Source organism: Neovison vison, chromosome 4 (assembly GCF_020171115.1).
Source record: "Neovison vison isolate M4711 chromosome 4, ASM_NN_V1, whole genome shotgun sequence".
Taxonomy (NCBI): Eukaryota; Metazoa; Chordata; class Mammalia; order Carnivora; family Mustelidae; genus Neogale; species Neogale vison.
Genome location: NC_058094.1, coordinates 218,195,626 through 218,208,692, shown reverse-complemented (window position 1 = coordinate 218,208,692; position 13,067 = coordinate 218,195,626).

Genomic DNA, 13,067 nt, shown 5'->3' with positions numbered 1-13,067 from the left:
TTTTAAAAAAAGAATTTCTGTCAAATTTTACTTGCAGGAAACTGTGCTGCAAGTCTCCCACTCCCAGGGCAAATGTGGAAGGTTCCTCTCGCTTTCTATCAAGTGAGGAGAGAAGCCACATGATGGACTGATGCCTGACTCCCACCTGGAAAATCCCCACGTCAGAGAAGGGTTGGCATTAGATCCAGAAGCTAGATAAAGAGGGTGGGAGTAAAAGGGGGAGCCGTGGCTGCTCTGGGTGGCCTGGGCTCCCCTAGTGTGTGAGAGCAGAAGATGCTTGAGTATTTTTTTCTTTTTAATTTTAAATAGGCTCCACACCCAATGTGGAGCTTAAACTCACAGCCTCGAGGTCAAGAGTTGCTTCACCAACTGAGCCTGCCAGGGGCTCCTGCTTGAGCATTTTAAAGACCACTGTGGCCCTCTCAGTGGAAAGCCAGACTAAAACTTTTTTTAAACTCCTGTCCCAGTGGACCATACGAAGGAAAGGACAAGAACAGAAGGCAAGAGTCTACGTGGAGCAAACCTCTGACAAACACGACAGAAAACTGGCCAGTCCATGGAAGACATGGCTCCTGTATCACAGAAAATGCAACCAAATGTGCCCAGGGGGCTGCCTCCAAAGAACCCCATAAGAGTCCCATGAGAAAAAAAGGCAGCTTTCAACACCTGCCAAACCTAGAGCTGTAAAGCCCTGTTCCCAGCACACAGGTAAACTAAATTTCCTGCGGTGCCGAGCCAAGCCATACTGGAGCCCAAGGCCACAGGAAAAAAAAAAATCTATGCCCCTATATACGTTTTCCAAAATATCCTCTCCTATGCTGAACTAAGTCGAAAAGCTAATAAAGGCTCTACGATCAAAAGCCATAACCACATATGAAGTCCTAGGATGCCCAGTCTATTTCTCACACCATCGTAAAGTCTCATGAACACACCCATAGAGGGACACCATGACCCGGTGGCCCTTGAACTACAGGCTGATTAGAAACACTGTTCCCATTGCACAATAACTCAAGGTCATAAAACAAACAAAAAATAATGGCCTGTCTTTATTTACATTTTTGGTATGTTGTTCACCCTGGCTTCTTTTTGCATGAGACTTTTAACAATACTGCATTAATACTTCTATTGATTACTGAGTCCCTTTCAATTCTGCCCTGGAGGCAAATGCCTTCCTGCCAGCCCCGCTTTTCAGCTCAGTTTTTCCTTTTCTCCCCACCAACTTCAAAGTCCGAGAGCCCAGGAACCTTGCTTAGCAAGAGGGAGGGGAGGGGTGGAAGCAGACAGTGAAGAAGGCTTTCCATCTACAGATGGCCTCAGCTGGAGGAGAAGACTGGTGGGAGGCAAAAATAAAGATGCTCTCTCTGATTACATTGCCATAAGGTCTGCTTGTTCAACGTACTGGTCACGGGAAGTTACGCACCAGCTTCAAAACAAAATCACACAAATGCCTGACGGTGGGGACTTCTGTGGGTATAGAGAGAGAAACCTCCAGCATAACGTAGTGAAATAATTTGGGATTGGCAGTCAAAGGGCAGGGTTCCACTCCTGGCTCCTCCACATACTAAGCTTGGGGAAATGCTCTGTTACCCTCAGTACCTCATCTCTAAGTTTAGTGAATATTACTGAATACTTCTCATGCTAAGAAGACATGACTGAATCTTTAGGGGGAGACATAGGCAAACAGCCAACAAACCTTATGGTAGAGATATCTGCAGGGTGTTATTGCCATGGAGCCCAGAAGGAAGGCACCCCCACCCCAAACTAGGGAGCTGAGGAAGGTGACCGCAGACCTAAGTGGGGTAGAAATAATAGAGTTGAGTCATGCGAAGCTGCAGTAAAAGAATGCCTCAGCCAGAAGGAACTGCAATAGCAGAAGAATGGAATTGCAAATAGTCGGATTCGCAGAAGAGGAGAGTAGATGATGGTTGCCAGGGGCTGGGCGAGGAGGAAAAGGGAGAGATGCTGGTCAAGAGGCACAAACTTTCAGTTATGCAAGTGGTTTAAGCAACATGGAGGTTTATTTTTCACTCATAGGATAGTTCCACAGCTCCGTCTCTCTTGGTGTTTTGCTGTTTGCATGCATGGTCCCTTGGTCCTTGAAGACTGCTCAAGATTTAGGAAGCAGGAAGAAGAAAGGACAGGAGAGGGTCGTAGTCCCCTCCATTTAAAGAACTAGAAATTCTGGGGGCGCCTGGGTGGCTCAGTGGATTGAGCCACTGCCTTCGGCTCGGGTCATGATCCCGGGGTCCTGGGATCGGGTCCCGCGTCGGGCTCTCTTCTCAGTGGGGAGCCTGCTTCCTCCTCTCTCTCTCTCTCTCTCTGCCTGCCTCTCTGCCTACTTGAGATCTCTCTGTGTCAAATAAATAAATAAATTCTTAAAAAAAAAAGAACTAGAAATTCGGAAAGAAAGAAAGAAAAGAAAGAGGAAGGAAGGAAGGAAGGAAGGAAGGAAACAACTAGAAATTCCACAAAATATGTTCACTTAGCTTTCACTGGCCTTAATCACATGGCCTTAAGTAGCTGCAAGGAATGCCGGAAAACTGCAAACTTTTACTCTGGACAGTAATACACCTGGTGAAAATGCAGGCTTCTGTTACTAAGGAGAAAGAGGATCTTTTCTCCTTGGATTAGGCAACCAAAGAGTCTCCTGCACAGTTACTATATCCTCTCTCAGATGATAATACTGCCAGTTCTTCAAGCCAAAGTCCTGTGAGTCACCCTCAGAGAACTCCACATCCAGTCTCTGAGGAACTCAGAACTTATCATAAATCCCATTATTCTAGCTTCTTCCAGCTATCACCTCAACTATTAAAATAGCTCTGTATCTGGTCTCTTCTTTTACTCTTGCCACCCATGTTAGTCAGAATAGGCTATGCTGTACTGTGGTAACAAACAGGTTTCTAATTCCAGTGAATAAATGTAAGAATGAATGAATGATGGGGGTGCCTGGCAGGCTCAGTCAGTAGAGCATGTGATTCTTGATCTCAGGGTCTTGAGTTCAAGACCCATTTGGGGCCTACGGCTTACTTTAAAAAAAAGAAAAGAAAAGAATGGATGATGAATTCACGGAGAGTTACTAAATAGGCACCAAGTTTCCATTTTGCAAGATTACAAGAGCCCTGTGGATGGGTAAGTAACAACAGTGTGGTTGTACCAAATGCCACTGGATTGTACACTTAAAAATAATTAAGATGGTAGGGGTGCCTGGGTGGCTCAGTGGGTTAAGCCTCTGCCTTCAGCTCAGGTCATGGTCTCAGGGTCCTGGGGTCCAGCCCCGCATTGGGCTCTCTGCTTGGCAGGAAGCCTGCTTCCCCCTCTTTCTGCCTGCCTCTCTGCCTATGTGTGATCTCCGTCTGTCAAATAAATAAATAAAATCTTTAAAAAAATAAGTAAGATGGTAAATTTTATGTTTATTTTACCACATTTTATTTCAAAAAGAATGAAAAAGTGAATGTTAGAAACTAGTTGTTATGCATAAAATCAACAAAGAATTATCCTAATTACACAATGGACCCCTAAAAAATTAATGAGATGATAATAAATAACCCAATTAAAAACAGACAAAATGTGCAAACAGCAATTCACACAGGAGGAAAACAATGACACTTTTCTGTGGTTTACCTAATAACTATTCTCTTCTTCTTCCTTATTGTCAGACCCCAGATTTTGTTTCATGTAGCAATGTTTCCAGCTAAAAATATTCACTTTCTCCGATTTCCTTGCATACTGAACTGACCATGTGGCATTAGTTCTGTCCATGCAGACAAAAATTAAAATACTGGAGATTTCTTGAAATTTTTTTCCATTAATGATACAGCTAATGCCCTCTTTTCTTTCTTCCTACTTATTATGTGGGTCCAAAGGATACAAATGTAGTGGCTATATTGTGTCTAATAGGCAACCATCATGGGGATATAGGTCTAAACACTTAAAAAAGTGTGGTAACATGGAAGACGCCTGGACCCAGAGAGTGCATGGTACCACGCCTGGACTCCCTACCTATCTCCAAACTTCCTGTGACAAATAGTCCTCCATCTCATTAACAGCCACACTGATGTGTTTGGTTACCTGCAGCTGAAAGTGTTCCTAACTGATGTTGAATTTTATCAGAAATGAGAAGCTGGGAAAAAAGAAAGAAAGAAAGAAAGAAAATTATGGAATTAGTTAAGAAGAAGTAGGCTAGAAGGTACCAAGGAATCAAGAACCATTTTAGACTGAAAAGCTGGTCACATCTGTGTGTGGTGATGTGTGGTGATGAAACACTGGGGTAGAATGCCACCTGTCACACTTTGGGGTATATATTACATGCTAACCGCGTCTTTTGTGTGCTGGTGAATTACAAGGAACTTTCAGAACGCTGACATATGCAGAGTTTTTTTTTTCTTTTTTTAAGTTAGTGTGAATTTCTACTATTGCCACTACCACATGCCAGACATTGTTCTAGAAACATGAGATACAGTAGTGAGTAAAAGGGAAAAAAGTCCCCTGCCTTCACCGAGTGTGTATTCTAGTGGCGGAACAGATAAGAAACACATAATGTGCAATGTAAACCTGTAAAGGATTGTAGGGAAAAAATCGCAAAGAGTAAGGGAGACAGGAATTTCCAAGGATGGGATTTCCTTTTATGTTGAGGTGGTCAGAAAGGGGACTCTGATAATGTGACAGGTAAGCAAGGGTTCAGAGGAAGTGAGAGAGGGAACCATGAGGCTACCTGGGTGACACTGCGCAAGCAGGAGCATCCCAAGTGTGTTCACGAAAGAGAAAGGAGGCAAAAAGAGGAGGATAGTAAAAAGTGATTGAAAAGTGTGTGGTGGGGAAGGAAATGAGAACATGCAGGCCTTTGGGGCACTGTAAGACCTCAGCTTTTGCTCTTAGTCTTGCCACTTGGAGCAGAGGTCAGTGAAAGTGGTGCTATCTGAGACTCAAACAAGCCGGTATGCGCACAGAAGGGGAAGAGAATTTGGATGACTGCAGGGCTAGGAGAGGCTCTGTGGTCTTAAGCCTGCAGTCCTGGACAGGGGTGCCTGGTGAGACTGACAGTCTACTGCTTCAGTCCCAGCCCTCATCCTCGGGTCCAGAGAGAAGGGGCTTGTGAAGCAACAGGCCCAGCAAAACAGAAGACTGGGTGTCCAGAGCTTTATTCAGTACCTTCACTTTTAGAATGCTTCCCCTAACAAAGAAGGAATGCCAGTGGAAGAAGATGGGATTAAGGGTGTTGTTTTCCTGCCTATTCTTAAGAATTGCCTCAAGGCTAGGGTCATTAATTTCTGGGAGTGGGGGATTGGCAGAGCACTAAGGCCAGCCTAAGAGCCAAAAATTCTCAGGTCCAAAGACTATCTGGAAAAAGTCTTGGCTGTGTTTACTTGCAGGAAGAATTAACTGGAAAATGATAATCCAAAAAAACTCCTAGGTTTAAGAGAGAACTGTGTTTACTAAAAAAAAAACAAAGAAGAAAATAAACAAAATCCAAAGCATGGCACAGCCTATGGCTGTTGAACCCTAAAGCAATCTCTGGGCTCCCAAACAGTACTAGCAGGAATAGGAGGGTCTAATCTCCAATGATGGAGGGGATAATGGGTTTGGGTTTATCTCAGGGAGAAGACCAGTGACTGCCAGACTGGCTCATCCAGGAAATTTCTTTTCCACCGGGGCAGGGAATCCTCACTGCTCCTGTCTAGTAAGACTTAGTAATTGTCTAGCAGGATTTAATAATTTTTAAAGATCAGTAACTGCTGTAATTTCCCATTCTCCCCCTTCGCTGAGTGGGAGTTTTCACTATAGTTACCCTGGAGTTCCCCACCACTGTATATTAGATGTTCTGATCAGGAGCAACTTGGCTTTAAGCTTATGGGTTGCAGGACTATGAACCAAGTTCATGCCTAAGGGAGAGAGTGGAACTCCTCCAGAGATGTCTAGGATGTGAAGCTGGGCAAGGTCCGTGGATAAAACTTTGTGGTTTTCTGGGGCACCTGGGTGGCTCAGTGGGTTAAGCCACTGCCTTCAGCTCAGGTCATGATCCCAGGGTCCTGGGATCGAGTCCCGCATTGGGCTCTCTGCTCAGCAGGGAGCCTGCTTCCTCCTCTCTCTCTCTCTGCCTGCCTCTCTGCCTACTTGTGATCTCTCTCCGTCAAATGAATAAATAAAATCTTAAAAAAAAAAAAAACTTTGTGGTTTTCTTCTTTAGATGAGGCAAACATGCTCCATGTAAGGGAAAGAAGGGTGTGTACAGAAAGGTGTGAGGTAGCAAATGAAGGTAGTGTGACCCAGTCTCAACCTCCAACACCTGTCTCGTTTGCCTGCTGTACTATAGAAGCTGCAAAGCTATTTCTGGTCATCTTTGATACTAAGGTATCAAAGATGCAGGGGAGGAAAATAATTTTCCCTTTAACCTTCCAGGTTCTTGGTTGAGACACCCGCCCCCCCCATAAAAAGATTAGTTGGAGAAAAATAAATTGAATTATGTACATACATACAGGAGCCCCACAAAGATACAAGATTTGAAGAAGTGATCAGAGCAAGAAGCTTTTATATTTTTTGGGCAAAGAAACAATATATTTGTGAAGAATTGACAAGACAAAAGAGATTGGGCTAGGGTAGTAAAATGGTGAAGAATTAAGTTTTGTTTTTTTTTTTTAAGATTTTATTTATTTATTTGACAGAGAGAAATCATAAGTAGATGGACAGGCAGGCAGAGAGAGAGAGAGAGAAGCAGGCTCCACGCTGAGCAGAGAGCCCGATGCAGGACTCGATCCCAGGACCCTGAGATCATGACCTGAGCCGAAGACAGCGGCTTAACCACTGAGCCACCCAGGCGCCCCTTGTTTTTTTTTTTTAAACATCCTTTTTTGGCCTTAAATTCCCTGTTTCTGATGATAGGTAGCTTTCTACCATCCCGGTGCAAGGAGGGTTGTGAGATCAAGACCTGCAAAGGCTCTGTGTCTGGTAGGGAATTTGCTTCTCTCCTTCTCCCTCCCCTTCTCCTTCTGCCCCACTCCGCCCCCCACCAGTGCACTCTCTCACTCTCTCTCTCTTTCTCTCTCTCAAAAAAAAAAAAAAAATCTTAAGGAAGTAACAAAAGAAGAAAGGAAGAAAGAGTGAGCAAACTAAGCCAGAGTCCTAGATGGCATTATTAAGTAGCTATTAAGGACCAGCCCAGGACAACTTACCCAGCAACTTGTATGAAAACAAAGTAATAAATCTACATTTTAAAAAAGGATTTATTTATTTATTTTGGGGGTGGAGACTGTTGGGGGGAGGGGCAGAAGGAGAGAATCCTCAGACTCCCCACTGAGCAGGGAGCCCAACTCGAGGCTAGATCATGGGACCCTGAGATCATGACCAGAGGTGAAACCAAGAACCAAATGCTTAACTGACTAAGCCATTCAGGTACCCCTAAATCTACATGTTTAAACCTAGTGAGTTCATGTTTAATACAAATAGTCAGGGAAATGATGTGAAAATTGTGAGATAACGCTTTGATGTTCATCAAGTGGGCAGAAATTGTAATATCTGATCTTATGGACTATTGGCAAGGAAGCAGAAAAACTTTTTTTTAACATATCTTTTTTTTTTTCCTTTTTAGAGAGAGGGGAAGAGCAGAAAGAGAGGGAGAGAGAGAAAATCCTAAGCCGACTCACCACTGAGTGCAGAGCCAAACATGTGGCTCGATCTCATGACCCTGAAGTCATGACTTGAGCTGAAATCAAGTCAGAGGCTAACCAACTGAGCCACCCAGATGCCTTATAGAACATGTATTTTTATACATCTCTGGTGTAGGGTAAGTTGGTGCAACCACTTTGAGGAACCACTTAGAAAATCCTAGCATAGTTGAAGACGGGCAAAACAATTCCACTTTTAGATATAAACCCTTGACCCTTGCTATTAAATGTGTGGTCCACGGAGTCCAAGGATCCCTTGCACTTGTACATAGGAGATGTGGACAACCATATTCATTGCAGCATTGCTTGTTACAGAGGAAAAATAGAAAAGGGGAGACTTAAATGCCTATCAACTAAAGGATAAATAGAAAAATGTCATTATATTCATATAACAATTAAAATGGATGAAGTAGCGCTTCATAAATCAACACATATAAATCTCAAAAACACAATGTTGACCTAAAAAGGCAAGTTGCAAAGTAAATAATACCATATGATATCATTTATATAATTTTTTTTAAATTGCCAAATAATTCTATCTCTTTCGTGGATGTGTGAGTGTGTATGTGTATGTACATAAGTGTGTGCAAATAGGTAAAATGGCAATATTTGATAAAACCTGGCCATGGGTACCCTGGTGATTTTTATTCTAATTTTCTCTGTGTTGGTAGCATTTCACAATTTTAAAAGGTGCGGGCAGGGGTGTAGAAAAGTAAAGAAAGAGATTCGAGGCAAATACTAGAACAAGAAAAAGGTACCCTCAAAAAGAAAAAGACACAGGGAGGCAGACGGAGAGAAACACACTGGTTGGGAAAAGGACAATAGGACTTCAAATGCTCTTAGTTCGGATTCTGTGTAAGTCCTGCAAACCACCGTCTGCCATCCACTTGACTATCCCCATCTATTTCTGTGATTTGCTGGATCAGAGAGAAGAAAGGCCTTTCGAGGCTAAACTTACTTAGCCCCAGAGTACCTGGGCATGAATATACCCAGGGGGAGATTTTCAGGCGCAAGTCTTTAGTCAACAAACTTGATCATAACTAACATCTACCTCGCGCTATTCTCAGAACTTCGTGTGGATTCTCTCACTGCACCTTCGCAGCCTTCCTTCGCAAGAGGTAGGATTGTTATTATTCACTGTATTACAAATGAGGAAACCAAGGCGAGTCACATCTGGGGTGGGGCTGTGGCGCAGACCCAACCAGTGTGCTTCTAGAGGAAGCAACGTGCTTCATTGTGCCTGCATGGCTTCAGACCTTCAATGTGCCTGCATGGCTCGATACTGAGGGTTCCAGACTCTGCAAATCAGCAACCACAGAACAACTTCATTGGCACATCCAGTTCGGTTTCACGCATTCCTGCTTGTTCAGTGGAGTCCTCTCTGGTGCTCTTTTCGCCTTTCTTCATTCTTTTTTTTTCTTTTTTCCCTTACTATTCCTCACACTGAATAATCTCAATTTAGCTAACTTTAAAGTTCATGATTCTTCTGCATGCTCCAATCTGATGGTTGAGCTCGTTGAGTAAAATTCTCATTCCAGTTAGTATATGTTTCATCTCCAGAATTTCTACTTAATACAGGATAATTAACCTTGGTCACCATGCTGTACATTACATCTCCAGAACTAACTCATCTTATAACTAATAGTTTGTACCCCTTGTGCCATCTCTCTCCCTTTCTAGCCTATTTTTCTATGGCTGGACGAGCCTGTATTCTAAGAAACCTTGCTTACCTACAAATCACAAAGATATTTTCCTATCTTTTCAGATGCTTCACGGATTTAGTTTTATGTTGGGTCCACGACAGGTCCAGAATTAATTTTTGTATATGATGTTAGATAGGTGTTAATGTTCATTTTTTCCCCCATACTGATATTTATTTGTTCTAGCATAATTTGTTGAAAAGATTTTCCTTTCTGTATTAAATTGCTTTGGCATCTTTGTTGAAAATCAAACGACTGTATAGGAGTCTGTTTCTAGGGTTTCTCTTCAGTTCTAATCATCTATTTGTTGATCCCTATGTCAAGAACTGGGGTCAGAGACTAAATATTAGAACAAAAGCTATTTCTAGTACTAAGTTACAAAGGTTTTAGGAGCTCTGTGCCCAAAACTGGGGCCAAAGACTAAAAGTTAGAAAAAGATTCTCCTGGGCTTCCCTCTATCTCTCTCTCTCTCTGCCTGCCTCTCCATCTACTTGTGATCTCTCTCTGTCAAATTAAAAAAAAAAAAAGAAAGAAAGAAAAAGATTCTCCTACCATCCCTATTAACAAGGGTTTCAGGAACCTGTGTCAGGAACTGGGGGCAGATACTAATACATAAATCTCTTATTTTCCGCACCACGAACATGGTGTATTTCTTCACTGATTTAAATTTTGTTTAATTTCTCTCAACATTGTTTTATAATTTTCAGTGTAGAGGTTTTATACACCTTTTGTTAAATTTATTTATAAGTATTTTGTGTTTTCAAAAATTATAAAATAGTGTTTTAATTTCATTTTCCATTGCTTGCTGTAGTATATAAATATAGAATGGATTTTTGTATATGATCTATATCCTGGGACATTATTAAATTCAATTCTAAGTTTTAGTGGTTGTTCTGTGGAGTCCATAGGATTTTCCTCACACTCAGTCATATCTGCAAACAGAAACACATACTCAATACTTTATAGACCGTCAATATTTCAATCTCTCCTAAATTTATATCTCTAGTATGACCTTTCTCATGGGCTCCAGATTCATATACATAATGAATTTTTGACATTTTCTGTAGACATTTTTTATTTTGTAATGTTTTAGTCAACTTACTATAATATTCACCATTTTGAAGTGTACAATTCAATGGTTTCAGCATATTCATGAAGTTATGCAATCATTACTATTATCTAAGTCCAGAATATTTTTTTAATTTGAATCACCCAGTGCTCATCACACCAAGTGCACTCCTTAATCCCCGTCACCTGTTTCATCCATCCCCTTACCCACCTCCTCTTTGGTAACCATCAGTTCTCTATAGTTAAGAGTACGTTCCTTGGTTTGTCTTTCTCTCTTTTTTCCCCTCTTTGTTTACTTGTTTTTTTTTTTCTTAAATTCCACATTATGAGTGAAATCAGATGGTATTTGTCTTTCTCTGACTGACTTATTTCACTTAGCATTGTACTCTCTAGCTCCAAGCATGTTGGTGCAAACGGCAAGATCTCATTCTTTTTTATGGCTGAGCAATATTCCATTATTTTTCTTCTTCTTTATCTATTCACCAATTAATGACCAATTAATGACGTATTTTGGCTGTTGTAAATAATATTGCCATAAATGTAGGGATGTATGCATCCTTTGAATTAGTGTTTTTGTATTCTTTGAGTAAATATCCAGAAGTGATTCTGCTGGGTCATAGAGTAGCTCTATTTTTAAGTTTTTGAGGAAACTCCATACTATTTTCCAGAGTGGCTGCACCAGTTTGCATTCCCACCAACAATGCACAATGGTTCCATTTTCTCCACATCCTTGCCAGCACCTGTTGTTTCCCGTGGTTTTGATTTTAGCCATTCTGACAGGTGGGAGGTGGTAGCTCATCGTGGTTTTGATTGGCATTTCCCTGATGATAAACGATGTTGTGCATCTTTTTATGTTTTGACCATCTATACGTCTTCTTTAGAGAAATGTCTGTTCATGCCTTCTGCTGATTTTTAAAATTGGATTTTTTGTTCTTTTTGGTGTTCTTTTTTTTAAATTTTTAAAAAGATTTTATTTATTTGACAGAAAGAGATCACAAGTAGGCAGAGAGGCAGGGAGAGAGAGAGGGGAAAGCAGGCTCCCTGCTGAGCAGAGAGCCCGATGCAGGGCTCAATCCCAGGATCCTGAGACCATGACCTGAGCTGAAGGCAGAGGCTTAACCCACTGAGCCACCCGGGTGCCCCAAGAGTTGAGTTCTTTATATATTTTGGATACTAACCCATTATTGGATATGTTATCTGCAAATATCTTCTTCCATTCAGTAGGTTGCCTTTTAATTTTATTGACTGTTTCCTTCACAGAGCAGAAGCTTTTTATTTTGATGTGGTCCTAATACTTTATTTTTGCTTTTGTTTCCCTTGCATTAGGGCATCTATCTAGAAAAATAGGTTGCTATAGCCAATGTCAGAGAAATTACTGTCTGTGTCCTCTTATAGAATTTTTATGCTTTCAGGTCTCACAGGTCTTTAATCATTTAGAGTCTATTTTTGTGAATGCTGTAAGAAAGAGGTCCAGTTTCATTCTTTTGCATGTTACTGTCCAGTTTTCCCAACAACATTTGTTGAAGAATTCTCATTGGATATTCTTTCCTACTTTGTCAAAGATTAATTGACCATATAGTTATGGGATTATATCCAGATTTTCTATTCTATTCCATTGATCTGTGTGTCTATTTTTGTGCCAGTACCATACCATTTTGATTACTATAGCTTTGGAATATAACTTGAAGTCTAGAATTGTGGTGTTTCCACCTTTGCTTTTCTTTTTCAAGATTGTTTTAGCTGTTTGGGGTCTTTCATGGTTCCATACAAATTTTAGGATTATTTGTTCTGGTTCTGGGGAAAATGCCATTGGATTTTTTGGATAGGGATTACATTAAATATGTAGATTGCTTTGTGTAGTACAGACATTTTAACAATATATATATAGTTCTTCTAATCCATGAGCACGGAACGTTTTTTTCATTTCTTTGTATTGCCTTGGATTTCTTCCTTCTGTGTTTTGTAGTTTTTAGAGTACAGTTCTTTCATTTCTTTAGTTAAATTTATTCTTAGGTATCTCACGATTTTTGGTGCAAATGGGATTGTTTTCTTAATTTCACTTTCTGCTACTTCATTATTGGTGTATGGAAATACAACAGATTTCTGTTGACTGATTTTGTATCCTGTGACTTTACTGAATTTGTTTATCAGTCCTAGTAGTTTTCTGGTGGAGTCTTTCAGGTTTTCTATATACAGTATCGTGTCATCTGCAAATAGTGTAAGTTTTACTTTTTCCTTACCAATCTGGATGCCCTTTGTTTCTTTTTGTTGTCTGATTACTGCAGCTCGGACTTCTAGTAGTACATCAAATAAAAGCGGTAAGAGGAGACATCCTTGTCTTGTTCCTCACCTTAGGGGAAAGGCTCTGTTTTTCCCCCATGTAACTACCGAACACTTTTGTTACCCCAAAAGGTACCCTTTGCCCATTAATAGTCATTCCCTATTCCTTCCTTTCCTCAACCCCTGGCAACCACTAATCTACTTCCTGTCTCTATGTTTTTGCCTAATTTGGACATCTTATATAAATGGAATCATATACAGCATTTTGTGCCTTACTTCACCCATTTAGTATAGTGTTTTCTATATTTTTCTATGTTGTAGCATGTATCAGTACTTCATTCCTTTTTTTAAAAAGATTTTA